Raw genomic sequence first — 17,120 nt, 5'->3', positions numbered from 1 at the left:
AGAGAGGACCCTTCATAAACTTAGAAGGGAAGCAAGAGGGAAGAGAGTACTGGGAGAAGAAGAATCTGAAGGAGAATCTGAGGACAATTTTGAGGAAGCTCTAGATCTCAACATGGATAGAGAAGTTCACAACCATGAGAGAGCTGATGGAAACAATGTCATTCCCGAGAGGAGGGTTCTTGGTTCATACATAAACCCAACCTCTGGGAATTGTGGTAGCAGCATTCAGAAACCACCCATTCAGGCCAACAATTTTGAACTCAAACCACAGCTAATATCACTTGTGGAGGATCATTGTTCATTTGGTGGGAGTGCTAATGAAGATCCAAACCAACATCTCACAAAATTCCTGAGAATTTGCGACACTGTGAAGTCCAATGGAGTCCAGGAAGATACCTATAAACTGCTCTTGTTCCCATTTTCACTTAGGGACAAGGTAGCTAAGTGGCTGGAATCATTCCCAAGGGGGAGCCTAACAACCTGGGATGAGGTGGAAAGCAAGTTTCTGGCACGTTTCTACCCCCCACAAAAGGTCAATAGGCTTCGATCTGAGGTTCAGACTTTTAGACAACAAGATGGTGAAACTCTCTACGAGGCATGGGAGAGATTCAAGGATTTGACAAGGAAATGCCCACCAGACATGTTCCATGACTGGGTGCAATTGCATATTTTCTATGATGGACTTTCTTATGAATCAAGGAAGGCTGTAGACTATTCATCAGGAGGTTCATTGAACAGGAAAAAGACTGTGGAAGAAGCCATTGAAGTGATTGAGACAGTGGCTGAGAATGAGTACTACTATGCTTCAGAGAGACACAACACTAAGGGAGTCATGGAGCCGAACCATGTTGATACAATTTTAGCCCAAAACAAGGTGTTTGCCAAGCAACTAGCAGAGCTCACCAGGAAATTAGAAACAAAGCAAGTGGCTGCAATACACACACAAGATCAAGAGGAAGTAAGCACTGAAGGAGGTGATTGGAAAGAGGCCAATTATGTAGGAAATCAACAAAGGCAACCATATGATCCACATTCCAACACTTACAACCCAGGCTGGAAAAACCACCCAAACTTTGGGTGGGGAAACCAGCAAAACCAACATAACAAGTCCACATACCAAAACTCCAACCAAAGATCATACCAAGCCACACAAAACACTTACTCCCAACCATCATATCATGGCCAAAATAATCAACCTACCCAACCTAATCCGAACAAACAATTTCAAGATCAATTAAACAGGATAGAAGGAATGCTTGCAACCATGGGTCAAGACATAACCGAATTGAAAGCCTTTAAGGAAGAAGTAAATTCTAACTTGCAAAACCAAGGAGCTGCCATCCAGAAGCTAGAAAATCAAATTGGGTATTTGTATAAGCAAACCCCTGGGCCAAGCGTTTCTCATGCTGCCAAGGCTATTGCAAAGGAAGAATGTAAGGCCATAACCCTCAGAAGTGGAAAGAAGCTAAAGGAGATCTCCAGGGAAACCACAGAGGATGAAGCAAAGGAAAATGTGAGAGACAAGGAACAGGGACAATCTTTTACACCGTCTGCAACAAAAGAAAAAGAAAAAGAGGTCCTGAAGCCTTATACACCCAAAGCACCATATCCTCAACGTTTGATGAAAAGTGAAAAGGATGGCCAATTCTCCAGATTTTTGGAGATTTTCAAGAAGCTTCAAATCAACATTCCGTTTGCTGAGGCAATAGAGCAAATGCCACTCTATGCAAAATTCTTAAAGGAATTAATGACCAAGAAGAGAAGCTGGAGAAATGAGGAAACTGTGTTGTTGACTGAAGAATGCAGTGCCATCATTCAACACAAATTGCCTCAGAAATTGAAGGATCCAGGCAATTTCCAAATCCCCTGCATCATAGGAGAAGTCATGGTGGAGAAGGCCTTGTGTGACTTAGGGCCAGTATCAATTTGATGTCTCTAACAATGATGAGAAGAATGAAGATTGAGGAAGCCAAACCAACAAGAATGGCCCTCCAATTGGCAGATCGAACTTTTAAATTCCCTCATGGGATAGTTGAGGATTTGTTGGTGAAAGTGGGAGATTTCATATTTCCTGCCGATTTTGTGGTGTTAGATATGGAGGAAGAAGCCAAAGCTTTGATAATCCTGGGAAGACCCTTCCTGGCTACTGCTGGAGCCATCATAGATGTCCAAAAGGGTGAACTCACTCTTAGACTGCATGATGAGCAATTGGTGTTTAACGTATTCAAGGCAATGAGCTATCCATCAGAATCACTAAAGGAATGCATGAGGGTGGATGTAGTGGACATTGCAGTACAAGAAACCTTTGAGGAAACAACAAAGGAAGTGGCAGAGGAGGAGTTCACCAAGGATATTGAAGTTAGTGACATCAAGGCTGCTGAAACAACCATGCCAAGCATGCCAGAGAGAGTGAAAGAAGAGAAGGAAGCACCAAAACCTGAGCTCAAAGCATTGCCCCCTAATCTCAAGTATGCATACTTGGGTAGTGATGAGAGCCATCCTGTTATCATTAGCTCTGCCCTGAGCCAAGAACAGGAAGAAGAATTGATCAAGGTGCTACAAACTCATCAAGATGCCATTGGATGGACCCTAGCTGATTTGAAGGGGATAAGTTCATCCATATGCATGCATAAAATCTTGTTAGAAGAGGATGCTAGACCCTCCATTCAAGCTCAGAGAAGATTGAATCCCATCATGAAAGAAGTGGTACAAAAGGAGGTCATGAAGTTATGGCAGGCAGGGGTAATCTACCCCATTTCTGATAGCCCATGGGTTAGTCCCATCCATGTAGTTCCCAAGAAAGGTGGCATAACTGTGGTGCCAAATGAGAGGAACGAACTCATACCCACAAGAACTGTCACTGGGTGGAGGATGTGCATAGACTACAGGAAGCTCAATGAAGCCACCAGAAAAGATCATTTCCCACTCCCATTCATGGATCAGATGCTTGAAAGGCTTGCAGGACATGCTTACTATTGCTTTCTGGATGGATACTCAGGCTATAATCAGATAGTAGTTGATCCTAGAGATCAAGAGAAAACATCATTTGTTTGTCCATATGGAGTTTTTGCTTATAGACGCATGCCCTTTGGATTGTGCAATGCACCTGCCACTTTCCAAAGATGCATGCTGTCCATCTTTTCAGACATGATTGAAAAATTTATTGAGGTTTTCATGGATGATTTTTCTGTGTTTGGAGATTCTTTTCCTAGCTGCCTACACCACCTTGCCTTGGTGCTTAAGAGATGCCAAGAGACCAACCTAGTATTAAACTGGGAAAAGTGTCATTTCATGGTCACAGAGGGAATAGTCCTTGGCCACAAAATCTCTAATAGAGGCATTGAGGTGGACAGAGCTAAGGTGGAACTCATTGAAAAACTACCTCCACCGAGTAATGTCAAGGCAGTTAAGAGTTTTTTGGGACACGCTGGCTTTTACAGAAGGTTTATTAGAGACTTTTCTAAAATAGCCAAACCTTTGAGTAACTTGCTTGTCTCTGATACACCCTTTGTATTTGATAAAAATTGCATGCTAGCCTATGAACTTTTGAAGCAAAAACTTTCCTCTGCACCTATCATTGCCCCACCTGATTGGAACTTACCTTTTGAACTGATGTGTGATGCATCAGACCTTGCTATTGGGGCAGTGTTAGGACAAAGGAAAGACAATTTGGTACATGTGATTTATTATGCCAGTAAAGTCTTGAATGATAACCAAAGGAATTACACAACCACTGAAAAAGAACTCTTGGCAATAGTCTTTGCATTTGACAAATTTAGATCCTATCTCATTGGATCTAAAGTCATTGTCTTCACTGATCATTCAGCTTTAAAATACTTACTTGCTAAACAAGAATCCAAACCAAGACTTATTAGATGGATTCTTTTGTTGCAGGAATTTGACATTGAAATCAAAGACAAGAAGGGTGTAGAGAACAAGGTGGCAGACCATTTATCAAGGATACCATGTGAAGAAGGAAGCGCACAAAGCACACATATAAATGAGTGCTTTCCTGATGAACAACTCATGGTAATTCACAAAGCACCCTGGTTTGCAGACATAGCAAACTTCAAGGCCACTGGGAGTTTGCCGTTGGAATTTAACAAGCATCAAAGGAAGAAATTGGTAAATGATGCCAAATACTTCATCTGGGACGAACCATACTTGTTCAAAAAATGTTCGGATGGCATACTCAGAAGATGCATATCAGAGGAAGAAGGAAGGGAAGTCTTATGGGACTGCCATGGCTCCACTTATGGAGGACATTTTGCAGGAGAAAGAACAGCAGCTAAGGTGTTGCAGTGTGGTTTTTATTGGCCCACTATCTTCAAAGATGCAAAGGAACTAGTGAAGCACTGCCATGAATGCCAGAAAGCGGGGAACCTGCCAAGAAGAAATGAAATGCCACAACAATTCATTCTGGAACTTGAATTGTTTGATGTATGGGGGATAGATTTCATGGGACCCTTTCCCACCTCATACTCAAATAATTACATTCTTGTGGCAGTAGACTATGTCTCCAAATGGGTTGAAGCAATAGCAACTCCAACCAATGATAATAAGGTAGTCATGAACTTCCTCAGAAAACACATTTTTTGCCGTTTTGGGGTTCCAAGAACAATCATCAGTGATGGAGGAAGCCACTTCTGCAACAAACCATTAAAGGCATTGCTTCTAAAATATGGAGTCAAACACAAGGTAGCCACACCATACCATCCACAGACAAGTGGGCAAGCCAAAATATCTAATAGGGAACTCAAAAGAATCCTGGAAAAGACTGTGGGAACTTCAAGGAAGGACTGGTCGATTAAGCTAGATGATGCTCTTTGGGCATATAGGACAGCTTTCAAAACACCAATTGGAATGTATCCTTACCAACTAGTATATGGAAAAGCTTGCCATTTGCCACTGGAGTTGGAGCACAAGGCATTCTGAGCCTTGAAACTCTTGAACTTGGACAGCAAAGCTGCTGGAGAAAGAAGGATGTTGCAAATTCAAGAGTTGGAAGAATTCAGAGCTGAAGCTTATGAGAATGCCAAAATTTACAAAGGAAGAGCAAAGAAGAAGCATGATAGCAACATAACCCCAAGGAAATTTGAAGAAGGACAAAAAGTATTTCTCTACAATTCTAGGCTGAAGCTATTTCCAGGGAAGCTAAAATCAAGGTGGTCTGGACCATTCCTTGTCACCAAGGTCTCCCAATATGGACAAGTAGAAATCATGGAAGAAAAGTCACAACGAACCTTCACTGTGAATGGTCAAAGACTCAAACATTACTTGGGAGATGTGGAGGAGAAGGACAAAGTTAAATATCACCTCAACTGAGGAAGCTGACCGTCAAGCTAATGACGTTAAAGAAGCGCTTGTTGGGAGGCAACCCAACCTGAGGTAATACTCCCTTGCTGTTTCTTTTATTTGTTTCAATAAAAAGGTGAAGTAGTTTCTATGCATTGCAAAGAATTAAGTTTGGTGTTTCACACCAAACAATGAATTCGTGGATCAATAATTCAAAGGGGAATGTGTGACTCTAAGTTTGGTGTTCCACCACACAGATCAACTGAACACAATAACCTTTGAATTATATGAAAGGAACAACCATTCTAAGCAATCACAGGAATGCTTAAAATCCTTAGCAGCAACTTCATTCCAAGGAGAATTCAAGGACTCAAAGAGCAGAGGAGTAAGTAGGAGACTAAGTTTGGTGTTCACACACCAACTTAAGACTCAGACACTTGCCCATACATAGTTGAGCTAACCACTCAAGTGCTTGAGAAGCAAGCAACTTCATCACTCTTTGCAGGAAAGGAAACAAGGATCTGAGAAAGAACATGAAGCAACAACTAGGAGAAGAAGGAGAAATCAAATTGTTTCCTGGCAACAAAGAGAAAACAAGAAATTTCACAAGGTGGTGGTGTTCCTTGACCATTCTTTAAAAGGCAAACAAAAGCATGCTTGTTCTGGTTTAAACTGTAATTGTTGAATCTTTCTAGAATGTGAAGTTTTTAGTATGAGTGTCTGTTTACTGCTTTGAATAAAGTGAATGCCTAGATGTTTGGATATAACTTTACCTTCTTAAACAAATGCTTGCCATGCTTGTTCTGTTTCCAAAAATAAAAGAAAAGTTTGAACAAAAGTAGCTTGGCTCAATTAGTGACAAATCAAGTAGAATTAAGTGGTGGTATGCATGCTTGATTGTTTAGTCAGATCACTGGAAATTGAGTGTATAATTATCATTTTTGTGTAGAAGTTTGAATACTGTCTATGGATCTTGATGAATAAATGTCTTTGGCCATGAAAAAGAAAGAAAAAGAAGAAGAAAAAGCCACTGAAAAAGGGCAACCAAAAAGCAAAAAAAAAAAAAAAAATTTGAGAAAATAAGCTAGGCACCAATGGTTTGAACTTCTGAGACAAATGCCTGTGGTGTTTATGTATTAAGGATATGCTTGGATGAATATGTTCTGAGGAGTGTTTCAACACTTGGTAACTTGGGTTAACTAACCCGGGATTATCAACCAAAAGTCCATTATCAAGAGCAACCTAAATACAAAACATTTAGTCACACAAAGAGGTGCTGGGCACCAATGTCTCAAGAAGAAATGTGAACTAAAATGCCTGTAGTGGATATGTGTAGTGCACTGATAAGAAAAAGAAAATGCCAAAGGCTTGTGCAACACATGACACTAAGCAAACAAGGAGCAAAGGAGCTCTAAGAAAAAGAAAGGAAAAACAAAGAAGAGAAAAGTGCCAAGGACATAAGAATAACAAGAGGCCATAGCAGTGTTTGATGGATGCAATGAAAAAGTGATAATCTTACCTGATAAGAATGAAAAAGTGATGCTGCAACTTTCTGCATAAAACCCTTTTGATGAACTTCAAATGCTTGCTAATATAGCCAATGTAATTGCTTTCTGTTTCATACTTTCCTCTCAAATAACTCAGGACTTGCTTAGGGACAAGCAAGCATTAAGTTTGGTGTTGTGATGCCAAGGCATCTTAGGCTAGTTTCACTAGCATTTTTCTGTTAGTTTTAGTTGTTTTATGCATTTTCTTGAGCTTAAAGTAACCAAGAATCGTTAAATGAATAACAAAGCAATGAACCATCCAAACAGTATGATTTTGATGCAAATTCCATGAGTTTTTAGTTATATTACTTGAACGCTATGAATGGAAGATTTCTCATGAAATTTTGCAAGACTTTGATGCAGTTGTTTGGATGATTTCAGGGAAGAAGAGGCTAGGCAAGGAAGCAACAAAATCAATAAAGGAAGCTTGAATATCACATGTGGAGTTTAAGTTCCAGTTTAAGCTTAAACTGGAACTCAAACTACCAAGCCATATAATGCTGGGAACTATCAGTAGCGTTTAAGCTCCAGTTTAAGCTTAAACTAGAGCTTAAACGCCAAAATCATGAAAGCTGAGGAAAAGCTGAAAGTGGCGTTTAACCTCCAGTTTAACCTTAAACTGGAAGTTAAACGCCAGAAATGAGAAATGCACCAGGGAGCCATTTCCACGTTTAAGCTCCAGTTTAAGCTTAAACTGGAGCTTAAACGTGTTCGACCATTCTCCTCCAGGGTTGCTTTCTTCATTTCCACGTTTAAGCTTCAGTTTAACCTTAAACTGAAGCTTAAACGTGTTCGACAATCCACACTCCAGACTTGCCTTCTTCCATTTCCACGTTTAAGCTTCAGTTTAACCTTAAATTGAAGCTTAAACATGTTCGACAACTCCACACTCCAGACTTGCCTTCTTCCATTTCCACGTTTAAGCTTCAGTTTAACCTTAAACTGAAGCTTAAACGTGCTTGAATTATACCACCTCCAGGAGTGTCCAACGTTTAAGTTGCAGTTTAAGCTTAAACTGCAACTTAAACGCCACTAATTGAAAAGGTTTCTGGGCCAAAGATATTGCAGTTTAAGTTAGCATTTGAGCACAAACATTAACTTAAACGTACTCTGGTATGAAACCCAATTGAATATCATGGTTTATGGGATTGGGCCTGAAGAATTGATGAGTCTGGAATTTCAAATTGTTGAGTCATGTGTCATTACTTGATTATCACTAAGTTGGCTCAATGAATGTTACAGAATTGGATCAGCAGCCTCATCAGGATTATGGATCATAAACCCAAAGCAAAAGGAAATCAAGGAAAGGCCTCAAAGCCCAAGAAACACAACAGAAGCTCAATTTAGAAAGTGTATAAATAGGATAGAATTTAAGTTGGTTGGAACTCGGGGGGAATTTTGGGGATCACTCTTTCTAGTTTTCATACTTTTTGAATTCAGAGCTATGACTCACTAAACCCCCTTTCATTGGGTTAGGGAGCTCTATTGTAATTCAATGAATCAATAATAGTTTTTATCTTCTTCTTCAACCTTTTCTCTTGAATTTTGTTAGAAAGCTTCTCGATCTAATTCCATTGGTTAGTTGTCTTGGGAAAGAAACTATCCATAATTGGAATCCTTCGGAACCTTGGGAAAGGAATGGAGGATTCATGCTAGAGAAGCTTTCTCACAGTGAATTGGATTGGGGTTTGGATGGATATTGTGACATGTAATCCTACCAAATTGTGGTTCATGAAACTGTGTGGTATAATCAGTGATCGAGCATCATCTCTTCTTATGAACATTTAAACCAAGGGATTGGGAATTTGTTTGTTTTTAGAGAGAATTGGTGAGCCAAGGGATTGGGATCCAATCATATAAGATTGCCAAGCAAAATTCAATGAATGCATTGGTTGAGGAAGGGAAAAAAAAATGTTTGATTCGGAGATCTCAATATCTCCTGAAACCCAATGAATTCCCCATTTCTGATCTATCACTTCTCTTTACATTCTGCAATTAAATTCATGCAATCACCCCGATCCCTTTTTAATTTCAGCAATTTAGCTTCTCGCTCTTTAATTCATGCAATTTTACATTCCGCAATTCTCATCTAAATCTTGATTCCGCTCAACTAGAACACACTTCTAATCCGAATTGCTCACTCAACCAATCCTTGTGGGATTCGACCTCACTCTATTGTGAGTTTTTACTTGACGATAACCGGTGCACTTGCCGGAAGGAATTTTTGCCGATCGTGCAATTTCTTAAAATCGTAGCATCATTCTACCACACCCTTGAGAGGATTACTTCTCACCCTTGTATGTTGTGTAGCCTCGGCAACATCCTTTATCAAATTCCAAGCTTCTCCCTCCGTCTTGTTTTTTGAAAGGGAACCACCACTAGAAGCGGTGAGCAATCTTCTATCTTTCACACAAAGACCTCCGGTGAAGTAGCTAATGATCAAGTGAGTGTTCATTCCATGGTGTGGACAAGATTCTAATAGCCTCTTGAACCGAGACCAATACTCATACAAACTCTCTTGGTCTCTTTGCATTATGCCCGAAATCTCCTTCCGGATATAGTCGGTCTTTTCCAGTGGAAAGAATTTATCTAGAAACTCTCTTCTCAAGAAATCTCAATTAGTCACAATCTCATCCGGTAGCGAATAAAACCATGTCTTTGCTTGCCCTTCAAGAGAGAAAGGGAAGGCAAAAACCATGATAGCTACCTCATCGGCTCCATGCCTTCGAGCCGTAGAACAAGCAACTTGAAAATCTCGGAGATGTTGGATGGGGTCTTGACCCAGTAACCCATGATATTTTGGAAGTAGATGTATCAAGCTACTCTTCAATTCAAAGTTTGGATCAAGGTTAGGATACCTTGCTTGCAACGGTTGAAGTATGATATCCGGAGCTCCTTGCTTATGCAAAGTGATCCGTCGTGGCTCCGCCATGTGTGGCTCACCTGTAGGATGTAAATATGTATTATTAGTGTCAACAGAAGAATAGGAAGTAGCGGACTCCAAGTCACTCTCGGTACCGCCTAGTGATTTGGTATGTTCCTCAAGAGAGGCCGATATACTAGCCGTATAATCCAACCACTGCCTAGCTTGCTGAGTATGTAACAAAGTTCTTTCAATCTCGGGATCAAAATCGGCTAAGCTAGAATTCGGTTGAGACCGAGTCATCAAATTTGAGAGTCATAGCACAAATGTAAAAGAAATCTAAATTATAGCTAAGTATTGAAAGCAATTAAACTATCTACAATATTCACATATTCACATAACCAATATCAAGGAATATATTGCAACCATTCTCCGGCAACGGTGCAAAAAATTTGATTGCTGAGGATTTTCGTCAGAGTAGAATTTCTCAATGAAATCCGTGTTGGTAGTATAGCCTCTACCCAACAACAATCCCCGAGTATCAAATTTAGAAGGGATTTGGTTGTCACAAGTTTAACCCCAATAAAATTAACCGAAGTATTCAAACCTCGGGTCGTCTCCCAAGGAATGGGCAAACATGTGCTTCAATATTGGTTAGAATTCCGGGGTTGCAAGTTATGAGCAAGAAAATAAAAAGGGAATCTTAACAAGCAAGTAATCTTAAAAGGCAAGAAAATAATTCAAATAACTAAGCAAGACATGAGAAATTCCAAACTAACAAAGTAACATCCAATATGATTCTATTCTAAACTAAACAAGTAACTATAACTAAGACAAGTAATCAAGAATTTTGGGTTTTCAAATATGAATAATAAAAGCAACTCTTGGCTAGGCAGGGGAATTGGGGTCACCATCCTTGTCTAATAACCATATCTTGACAATTATGAGGAACCAAACTCATTAAGTCTACTTCTATACTTGAAGTACGTCAAATGGTTTGGTCAACATCAACCCATAAGTTCTAACCTCACTACTAATTGACTTAATAGAAGGTTAGCGTCAATGGCTATCGAATTGACCACTAAGGGCTCCCAGATCATCAAATCCATTAGACCTAATGACTCAAGTTTACCCAATTTCCTTAGCCTAGGCCAAGAGTAAAGAGAACTACTCCATAATCAAAGTAAACAATTCATCGAACACATGGTAAGCATTAACAAAAGACATGTTCCAAATAGTAATTAAATAGAAATAAACAAGTACCCACTAACAATTATCAACATACAATCATCCAAATAACACAATTAATCATATAAATTATCAATGTAACATCAACAAGTCAAGATTCACAACATTCATGAAATGGGTATAAAATGACAATTGACAAGAATTCATGAAACTCACACAAGATCTAAGCACAATTATTCTAAGGAATTCAAATTAAACTATCAAAACTAGTAATTAACAAGATCCAATTCAGAATTCAACAAGGGAAGATCAAATTAAAACTAGATCTAGAGAGGAACAAGGGTTTCTCTCTCTAGAAGAACAAAGAACCAAAAAACTAGCTAAAATTGTGTGTTAGTGTAAAATGATTCATCCCCCCTTTTCCCCTAGCATCCTTGGGTCTTTTCCATGCAGAAACAGCTTGAATTTGGGCATGATGAGCCTTAGAAATTGCCAGGCACGATTTCCTTTAATGAGGTCACGTGCAGCTTCCCGCGCGTGCGCACCATGCGTACGTGCGTGCCGATTGCTTTTTTGTGATCCACGCGTGCACGCCAAGTGCGCGTGCGCGTCGATAGGAATCCTCTGATCCACACAGATGCGTCCATCCTTGCGTGCCACTTCCAGCCATCTTCATCCACGCGTGCGCGTGGAGTGCACATGCGCGCCAATGCTGATTTTCTCAAAATTCAAATCTTCATGTTCCTCCCTTTTGTGCATGCTTTCTTTCTCTCTTCTAGGCCATTCCTACCCTATAATTCCTAAAATCACTCAACAAATACATTACGGCATCGAATGGCAATAGAAGAGGATTAAAATATGTAATTTTAAGGCAAAATAGGCATGTTTTTCATCATGAAGCAATATTAGGAAGTGAAGACAAACCATGGCATTTCATGTGAATAAGTGCGAGAAATATTGACAAAATCCCTAAATTCTACACAATATAAACCACAAAATGGGGTTTATCAATAGCCTCAATCATATATATGCATGCAAATACACTAAACAATGGACATATAGAATGAACAAAATATAAATTACAATCATAGAGAAGAAAACACACAAGAATAAAATATTATGGTTAAATAGTGTAACCATGCAATTAGGCTCAAAACTCACGGGTTGTGTGTTCTTAGCTCAAAAGTCATATTCCAATTATATATATCATGCAAGTTACCAAGAGGTTTTAACTCAAATCAATGTGAATCATAATTGCCTTTTCTAAAAATAAATACATTCCTTGAAAATTTTATCAATTGACCAATAGTTATTACTATTTATACTAAATGAAATGTTGTGATTATGAAAACTAAAAGTTTTTAGTTCACTCTCTAATTTCAATCAAATCAATTTCTCATATGCTAAAAATAAACTAAGCTCAATAATCCACATTTTTCCATATCACAACTAATAGACTAAAAGTGCAACTCAAGCTAAATATCTAAGATATATACAAGCCCAAAGTGTAGCATGCAACCAAGTAAAAATAAACAAGAGTACAATAATATAGAAATGTGCAAGTACTAAAAGAAAAATAGAATAAAAGGATTATAAAGCAAAATACAAAATAAAGCAAAATAGGATAAAAAGTCTGAAATAGTTCACCAAAATAGAATCCGCCAGAGGTGGCGACCAATTTTTTTGACTAACGGATTTTTGCTGGTAATGAATTCACAATTGAAGTCTCGTTGCAAGTATAGTTTCTAAACCAACAAAGAATTCTTTTGTACAACTAAATTTGGTTGTCACTAAAGCAAACCCAATAAAAATTAAACTGAAGTATTTAAACCTCGGGTCGTTTCTCAAGGAATTGCAGGGAAGTGTACTTATTATTGGTTATGGGATTTTATCTTTTTGGGTTTTGAAATAAGGAACAAGTAATGTAAATAACAAGGAAATAAAAATAATAATTAAGAAAAGTCTTAGTAAGGATTGATAATTGGAATTCCTATCTTCATTATCATCATCAATTGTGATGAGAATTGTCCATTACTCCCACTTAGTCAACCTCTAACTATGAAGGTAAGTCAACTGGATAAAACAATTTGATTCCTGAAGTCCTAATCAACTCCTAAAGAGGACTAGAGTTAGTGGAATTCAAATCAATTAGCAACTTTCAATTATCAATCAACAAAGGAGTTTGATAACTCAAGAGTCTCCAATTACTCAACCAAAGCCAAGAATATGAAAATATAACTTAAAATCTTCCCAAGCATTTTATCAAACACTTGGAATGCATAACATAAAAACGTAGAAATTAATAAGAGATAATAAAACCTAAGCAACCAATTGCAAGCAATCAATAACAACTAATGAGAAAAGAAGTAATAAACGTGAAATACCTCAAATTGCATTAAATAGAAAATCAAATCTAACATAGAATTCATGAACAAAAGCAACATAAATAATCAACAAGGAAAATAAATAAACTAGAATGCTAGAACGAATAAAAGAGAGAAAACTAAATTAAAGGAACATTAACAGAATGAAAGAAAAAACTAAAACTAAGAGAAATCCTAAAACCTAGAGAGAGAAGACAGCCTCTCTTAGAAACTACATCTAAAACTAAATCTATGTGAATGAAATTGTATGAGTAATTGATAATTGATCCCTCTACTCTGCAGCCTCTATTCTGTTTCTCGGGCTTGGAACTGGGCCAAAAGGAGTCCAGAAATTGCTCCCAGCGCTTTCTAAAAATTCTGCACGTGGTGCATGTCACGCGTACGCGTAGGTCACGCGTGCGCGTCATTTGGTGAAAGTCCTTGTCATGCGTACGCATCAGTCACGCGTACGTGTCGCTTGTCTTCTGCGCTAGGCAAGCGTGCGCGTCATCCATGCGTACGCGTTGCTTCCAGCTTCTCAAAACTTTTTTCTCGCGTTCCTTTCCACTTTTGCATGTTTTCCTTTCCATCCTCTAAGACATTACTGCCCAATAGAGGTTGAAAACACTTAACACACAGATCACAACATCGAATGGTAATAAAGGGTAATTAAATTTGATAGTTTAAAGGCCTAGGAAATATATTTTCAATTATATCAAAGAATTAGGAAGGATTTGTAAAACCATGCAAATTATATGAATAAGTGAGCAAAGAATTGATAAAAATTACTTAATTGAGCATAAGATAAACCATAAAATAGTAGTTTATCAGTGCGCACGACTTTGTGCGCACACACACTTCTGACCCCCTCTTCTGCCAGGAGCGCTCGAATAGCGGGTGCGCTCGCACACCTTCCCCATTTCTCATAGTGTGCGCACACACACAACCCTGTGCGTGAGCACGCTCCTGTTATCTCACTTTACTTCTTTTCTTTCTTCTCTCTACTTCTTCTCTTCTTTTCTCTTCTCCTCTCCTCTTTCCATTCCTCAACAACCATTCACCACCCACCATGATCACCTTTAATAGTTAGTTAGTTAGTTTGTTAGTTAGTTATTTGCTTAGTTAGTTAGTTTTAATTCTAAATTTTTGATGCTAAGTGTTGGTGATTGGAGTTGGTTTGTTGATTGTATTGAGACATTGTTGCTGATCATTGATATCATTATTGCTATCATTGTTGCATATCTTTGTCGAGGTTATAGATTGTGCTTGGTATGAGTTCCTCACGTTTAGTTTTGTGCATACCAATTACTCATAGCATTGCCTTCATGAACTTCTTTTGGATTTCTAAATAGCATGTTTTGGCCACTATGTATTGGATTTCGTTATCTATAGATAGGCAATTTGTTCTTAGCTGATGCATTTTTTTGGTTGGGTAATACTTGTTATGATTTATTTTTCTTTAAGTCACCTATTTGATGCATCACATGGAAAATTGTGGAATTGGTCATAAGCTTGCCTAATGACACTTTTTGAGCTTTTAAGCTTTGTGACTATGCTTGCCATGTTTTCCACTTCATGTCAATTAGGTGTTGCTTCATCATCCAATTCACAATTTCTTGATTTTTGCTTGAATACTTTTATGCTTTCTGATTACTTGTTTGTTTATCTTAACTTACAAGCTTTTTTTAAAATATTTCAAGCACGCTAGGATGAGTGAAGTGCAAGTTATTTTGCATACTTGTGACTCAATTATCCATGCTAGTATGTGGGTGTTCTAAATCGTGCACAACTTAGAATTCACACACTTGTCTTTCATGTCACAAACTACTTCACTCACTCATTCTAGTGTGTATCACCTCATTACAACACTCCTTGCTCTTATTTTTGCATTCACTCATTTATCTTATCTTTTTCTTTCTCATGGATGAGTCACTATGGTACAACAAGGAAAGCGGGAGAAAAAGCATACAGCAGCAATTGATCCACCAGCTGAAGGTGGCCATCTGAAGTCACTTCACCCCCTAGCTCACCTTTGAGTTGCACGGAGGACCGTGCAACCTTTAAGTGTGGAGAGGTCGTCGCCGATCGACCATCCTGGGTGACATACTCTAATCCTAACACTTTCATCCTCTTTTTGAATTCTTAGTTGCATTTTCTCTTCTTAGGCTATATATATGTTAGTACCTTAATTGCATTTCTCTTAGTTTATTGCATGTCTTTGCATACATAATAGCTTAGTTAATATAATGAAAATTTTCCAAGAAAAACATTCTGATAGGGCATTGACATTCTAATTGATTTGAGTTGGAACTTTTTGATTGAAACTTGCTTGAAATATGTTGTGGAACATGTTTTTGAGTTATGAACACATAAGCATGTTTTTTGTACTTTATTGAAATTCTTGGGAATTTATACATACTCATGCATGAAATGCTTAAACCATATGCAGGTCACTTTTGTATATATATTTTTAGTTTGCAAAAAAAAAAAAAGAAGAAGAAAAGAGAAAGAAAGGGTACAAAATGCCCCCAAAGTTTGAGAAAATAAAAATGCATATGAATTGTGATTAAAGAGAAAATGCATGAGTGTGTGAGAAATGTGAGAAATGGGTAGTTAGGCTTGCTTTGAGTTGTATAGGTTGTTAAGTAGGTTGGGTGAGAGTTTAGGCTAATCAAAGATACAAATATCAAGCTCACTTAACCATATATAACCTTACCATTACCCTAGCCCCATTACAACCATGAAAAGTCCTCATGATACTGTAGGCATACATCGAATGAGTGTTGATTGTCAGATGAAAGACGAATCTTAGAAAGCATGATTGGAGAGAAATGAGTAAAATGACCCTATACACTTAAGTGATTAGAGCGGATACACATCCGGCGAGGGTTCAATTGCTTAATTACGTGTTAAACCATCATTATTGCTTATGTGCAAGTTGTTAATACTTTTCAATAACTCTAATCATTATGGATTTGGCTTGGTTTAGATTGCTTTAGCCCTTTGATCATTATGTATTCTTGGAATTTATTTATTTTGCTAAGTAGATGCATTCATTTAGGTATATTGCATGTAGGTAGTTTACCTATAGCTTATGAAGAGAAGTAAATGGTTATATCCCACTTTCACTCCTCCTTATTCTAAATATAGGCATGTTTATGGACATGCTATTGTTTCGATGCCTTCATGTGGTTGGTGAGTGATTTTACGATTACAAGGCTAATATGGATGGAAGAAGTGTGGAAAAGCATGCACAATGGAGAAAACATGAAGAAAAAAAGGAGAAGCACAAATTGGATTGTGCGTGCTCACGACCTGGTGTGCGTATGCACAAAAGCCACAAAATCATGTGTACGTACGAACGACAACCTGTGCGTACGCACAAGAGGAAAATCAGCATATGTGCGGACGCACACACCTATACGTCCGCACACGTCCAGCGCGTGACTCATTTAATGGAAATCGCTGGGAGAAATTTCTTGGCCTCCAGATCCCAGTTTTGGACCTTCTGAAGTTGATTCTTCCTATATTAGACAAGGCCTCACTCCACGTGAAGGGGGAGCAATTAGGGTTTAGTTTAGTCATGTAGTTCATTTCTAGAGAGAGAAGCTCTCCTTCTCTCTAGAACCCAGGGTTTTTTTTTTTCCTTATAATTGCTACTTTTAATTCTTTTTTTAATCTAGTCTCTTTTACCTTTCTTTACTTTATGTCTTAATCTCTTTAGTTATCATGTTAATTTCTTATTTTGTTGCTTTTTATGTTTATGGGCACACTCTTGTTATTTTAATTTACATTTAATACAATTTTATGTTTCATGTCATTTACTGCTTCATTGAGTTGTTATCTTTATTTTCCTTGCTTAGT

The 17,120-nt window shown here is 38.1% G+C and overlaps 1 non-coding gene across 1 annotated transcript; it reads right to left on the bottom strand.

The window, feature by feature from the left end:
• Positions 1-538: 538 nt before the first annotated feature.
• LOC112724285 (small nucleolar RNA R71) lies at positions 539-642 on the bottom strand. The gene has a single exon (XR_003163455.1). It is a non-coding gene; the product is annotated as a small nucleolar RNA R71 (small nucleolar RNA).
• Positions 643-17,120: the final 16,478 nt, after the last annotated feature.

The sequence above is a fragment of the Arachis hypogaea genome, chromosome 11 (assembly GCF_003086295.3).
Source record: "Arachis hypogaea cultivar Tifrunner chromosome 11, arahy.Tifrunner.gnm2.J5K5, whole genome shotgun sequence".
Classification (NCBI taxonomy): Eukaryota; Viridiplantae; Streptophyta; class Magnoliopsida; order Fabales; family Fabaceae; genus Arachis; species Arachis hypogaea.
Note: the sequence above shows the minus strand (reverse complement) of the source record. Positions and strands in the feature narration are given on the sequence as shown.